Source organism: Anolis sagrei, chromosome 2 (genome assembly GCF_037176765.1).
Source record: "Anolis sagrei isolate rAnoSag1 chromosome 2, rAnoSag1.mat, whole genome shotgun sequence".
Classification (NCBI taxonomy): domain Eukaryota; kingdom Metazoa; phylum Chordata; class Lepidosauria; order Squamata; family Dactyloidae; genus Anolis; species Anolis sagrei.
In genome coordinates this window covers 168158789-168164175 of record NC_090022.1, presented here as the reverse complement: position 1 = coordinate 168164175, position 5387 = coordinate 168158789, and positions in this window count along the sequence as shown.

Sequence of the window (5387 nt, the reverse complement as noted above, 5' to 3'; positions counted from 1 at the left end):
ACCTGTTGCCTCTTCCATCTGTGAAATTGTCTGCAAGGCAAGTGAGGAAGTTGTTGTACTTGATATTCTTGGCAGAATGCGTCTTTCAACAAATATCAGGATATTTATCATCTCCCTTTACTATCAAATCTCTTCTTTCTGTTCTAGGAAAACATCATCTAGGGGCCCATCCAGACAGGACCTTTATTGTGGGGACTCCCTCAATAAATGAGGGCCTGTCCAGACAACAATCTAGACAGTCCCGAATTATTCCTCTACAAACTAGGAAAACCCTGGTGTGTAACTAATTAATATGATAGTGGATTTATTCTGCACCTTCTTGCAAGGCATGGGATAAATCAACTCCAGACAGTTTATCGGGCTAAATAAGAGAAGGGAAAAGAAAGGAAAGAAAAGGGAGCAGGTGGATCTGGAGGACGGTGTCCCCTCTCTCTCCCTCCCTCCCTCCCTCCCTCCCTCATAGAATCATAGAATCAAAGAGTTGGAAGAGACCTCATGGGCCATCCAGTCCAACCCCCTGCCAAGAAGCAGGAATGTTGCATTCAAAGCACCCCTGACAGATGGCCATCCAGCCTCTGTTTAAAAGCTTCCAAAGAAGGAGCCTCCACCACACTCCGGGGCAGAGAGTTCCACTGCTGAACGGCTCTCACAGTCAGGAAGTTCTTCCTCATGTTCAGATGGAATCTCCTCTCTTGTAGTTTGAAGCCATTGTTCCACGTCCTAGTCTCCAAGGAAGCAAAAAACAAGCTTGCTCCCTCCTCCCTGTGGCTTCCTCTCACATATTTATACATGGCTACCATATCTCCTCTCAGCCTTCTCTTCTTCAAGCTAAACATGCCCAGCTCCTTAAGCCGCTCCTCATAGGGCTTGTTCTCCAGACCCTTGATCATTTTAGTCACCCTCCTCTGGACACATTCCAGCTTGTCAGTATCTCTCTTGAATTGTGGTGCCCAGAATTGGACACAATATTCCAGGTGTGGTCTAACCAAAGAAGAATAGACGGATAGCATGACTTCCCTAGATCTAGACACTATGCTCCTATTGATGCAGGCCAAAATCCCATTGGCTTTTTTTGCCGCCACATCACATTGTTGGCTCATGTTTAACTTGTTGTCCACGAGGACTCCAAGATCTTTTTCACACGTACTGCTCTCGAGCCAGGCGTCCCCCATTTTGTATCTTTGCATTTCGTTTTTCCTGCCAAAGTGGAGTATCTTGCATTTGTCACTGTTGAACTTCATTTTGTTAGTTTCGGCCCATCTCTCTAACCTGTCAAGATCGTTTTGAATCCTGCTCCTGTCTTCTGGAGTATTGGCTATCCCTCCCAATTTGGTGTCGTCTGCAAACTTGATGATCGTGCCTTCTAGCCCTTCATCTAAGTCATTAATAAAAATGTTGAACAGGACCTCCCTCCCTCTCCTTCTCTCTCAATCCTTTGGGAAGAGAGGGGCAGGGGTTAGTGAGAGGGATATATGGGCCACCTTTCCCTCCCTCTCTTAAACCACCTCTCTCTCAGCTGTTGTTTTTTTCCCCCTCGTGCAGGAGGGGGATGTTGTTTTAACGCATGCTCTGTATAGTCATTTAGCTTTGTGAGGGTTTTAAGTTCTCTCCGGTTAATTTTGGGGGGGGGGGGGGGAGGAGGGAGTTGAGTGAAGGACATACATTGATTTAGTTGGGGTTTCTGGGAGTTGTAGGCCCCAAATGTTTTTTTGGTTTTTTTGGCATTTTAGTGTGTTTTCCAGTGTTTTATGAGTCTTGGTCACTCGTTGGCCTGATGGGTGTCTTGTGTCCGAATTGATTTAGTTGGTGTATTGTGGCCAAATTTGGTGTCAATTCGTCCAGTGCTTTTTGAGTTATGTTAATCCCACAAACAAACATTACATTTTTATTTATATAGACTAGCTGTTCCTTGCCACATGTTGCTGTGGCCCAGTCTGTGTATATGTGTTTTGTGTGTGTATATATTTGTATATATGTATGTGTGTGTGTGTGTGGTTTTGTGCATGTGTTGTAATGTTTTTTTTTTGTTTTTTTGGCATTTTACGTCTCTTTTAGTGTGTTTTTCAGTGTTTTATGAGTCTTGGTCACTCGTTGGCCTGATGGTTGTCTTGTGTCCGAATTTGGTGTCAATTTGCCCAGTGGTTTTTGAGTTATGTTAATCCCACAAATGAACATTACATTTTTATTTATATAGATAGTGTGTGCATTAAATGGCAGATTTGCATGATAGCAGTGTAACTGTAAACATTCTTTAAATGCAAGAAAAATTGCCATTCAAGCAATTTGGAAGAGTACTGTATATTAGGCTTGTTTGATGTAGTTTCAGATGTAGTTCGGATCTAAAGTCAATTCCGATTTTCACAGAAAAATGTTCACAACCAGGAATAGCACCCCTGACAGATGGCCATCCAGCCTCTGTTTAAAAGCTTCCAAAGTAGGAGCCTCCACCACACTCCAGGGCAAAGAGTTCCACTGCTGAACGGCTCTCACAGTCAGGAAGTTCTTCCTCATGTTCAGATGGAATCTCCTTTCTTGTAGTTTGAAGCCATTGTTCTGCATCCTAGTCTCCAGGGAAGCAGAAAACAAGCTTGCTCCCTCTTCTCTGTGACTTCCTCTCACATATTTATACATGGCTATCATATCTCCTCTCAGCCTTCTCTTCTTCAGGCTAAACATGCCCAGCTCCTTAAGCCGCTCCTCATAGGGCTTGTTCTCCAGACCCTTGATCATTTTAGTTGCCCTCCTCTGGACACATTCCAGCTTGTCAATATCTCACTTCCCTAGATCTAGACACTATGCTCCTATTGATGCAGGCCAAAATCCCGTTGGCTTTTTTTTTTTTTTTTGCTGCCACATGACATTATTAGCTCACATTTAACTTGTTGTCCATGAGGACTTCACGATCTTTTTCAAACGTACTGCTGTAGAGCTAGGTGTCCCCCATTCCGTATCTTTGTATTTCATTTTTTCCTGCCTGAATGGAGTATCTTGCATTTGTCCCTGTTGAATTTCATTTTGTCAGTTTTGGTCCATCTCTCTAATCTGTTCAGATCATTTTGAATTCTGCTGCTGTATTCTGTAGTGTTATCTATCCCTCCCAATTTGGTGTCATCTGCAAACTTGATGACCATACTTTCTAACCCTTCCTCTAAGTCATTAATAAAGATGTTGAACAGAACCGGTCCAGGAGGAAGAGTTTATAATGGTATCAGTGGAGTGAGATGTCTAGCATATTTATTTGAATTTTTGAGTAATGATATAAGGAAGCAATTTAAAAGCCCCTTTGGTCACATTTTTAAAAACCCTCAAGAAACACAAAGAAGAATGACAAATATTCTGAAATATGAGAGGTCAATCCCCCTCCTCCTATTCCTACAGAGTACTAATGAGAAAGTAGTTCCATCCCAAGTTCATCCAACATCCCACTTTGTCTAGAAGAAGGCTTAAAGGAAAAATTCAATTACTTGATTTCAGAGTAGAATCAGCATCAAGTTGTGTTTTGGAGCAAGGGTTTAGAGTTTGGGAGCAAGGTTAAATGAGACTGATACATGGCTTGTTTTCTTTGGAATTAGAGCAAAGGGCAAAGAATTAAGCATGTGGCAGATGGTTGCAATGGCTTATTTCTGCTTTTGGAATTGTCCAGCTCACCAAATTCTGCCAGAATGACTTAAACAGCATTGTTGCTTCAATCAGGAAAGTTGTTGTGAAAAAATATTTTCCAGTCTATTATCTTGAAATACCTTTATAAGCAGAACTTCACCTATGACTTAGTGATGTCGGGTCATGTGCTGGGTATGTACAAGACATATTGAGCAAAGGGGTACAAATATTTACTCAACAATGACTTTTAGTGGCTAGGTTTGATACAGCAATATTTTATTAGGAGATGAGTGCTGAGTGACAACAGAGAAGGCAGAAACAACAAACAAAACCAAGAAACAAAGGCACAAAAGCACAAGGCATGCATGGTGAAAACCCAACGTTTGAAGAACATAAAAAATAACAACCTCCTCTCATGCATATCAACAATTAATGAGAATTTTTAACAATTAGTATCTGGCTAGCAACAAACTGCTAAATCTGTTGTTATTGTTACACCAACTCAAAGGCCCCTTTCACACAGGGCCCATACTGCGGGAGCTCCTGCAGTTTTACCGGAGGCATCCAAACAACGTCTCCTGTAAAACCAAATTAATTCAGGACAAAGCAGAAAAACCCTGCTTTGTCCTGAATTAATTTGATACTGCATTAGACTCGGGTCTACCTGAAAGACCAGGTCTAATGCAGTTTGGGCACTGTGTAGACTGACCCCCCTGCTTCCCCCACCCCCATGTGATGAGGTCCAAGTAAGCATAATCAGCAAGCCAGGAGCATCATATTTGATCAAGATCTAATCCCTGGAATTGCTAGATATTGAAAATAGAAAGTGGAAACTGCTTTAATTGCCCACTGTTCAAAAAGCTAATACAAATAGAGAAAATTTGCATCCTGCCATTAAGCTGATGGAAAGGCAAACATAATTTATTCCAGAGCTTCCTGGTGTTTTGGAGATGGGAACAGCTTGATTGAGTTGGATCTGGCCCAATCCAGTGCCTACACATTCAGCAGACTCCCTGTTGTGTAACCATGCTTATGGTCAGTGACATAGCGATGGCAGTCCCAATGTGCCCTTAGTCTGGCTGTCTATCTGGATGCCAAAATGGTTCATGAATGCTCCTGGACTGCATCAAACAGCTCTGAAACAGTTTTCCCAGGAATATGTGGGTAGTGTAGATCCATCCTGAGATTATCAAAAAGGTTTTTGGTTGGTTAACAGAAAAATATGTGTGATCAGAGTAATCTCTATTGGGTTTTGTCTATGTCTGTTGTTGTGGGATTCCTCTTCCCAACAAGGAAATGCTACCGCCTTGTGGTAGCAGCTGGTACAGGCAAGAGGATGTTCCTGAGATTGAGCTAATTTGTGCTGTAGACACAATAAAAGTCAGGGAGCAAATATGAGCCACTTTGGGTCCCAGTCCTGAGGGGAAGTGGTATATAAATAAATATAATTATGACAATGACAACAACAACAACTACTACTTCTAAAGATTTGATTAGCCCCCCAAACTGGTCTTTGATCAGAGCCACCTGCTAGTATATTTCAGAATGGTCCAGGTCTTGGAATGGAAGTAAGCAGTTTTGTGATTCCAGGAATTCCACCCTTCTGATCTTAAAAAAGGAAAACAAAGATTTGGTAAGGCTTTCCAGTCAGTGTTATGTTTTCTTAGTAATTTAGTGATTTCCAGCTCTTTGGATTGCAGATACATATTTTTAAAGATTAACTGATTTTACTTAAACCTATTAATATGTGAGAGGAAGCCACAGGGAGGAGGGAGCAAGCTTGTTTT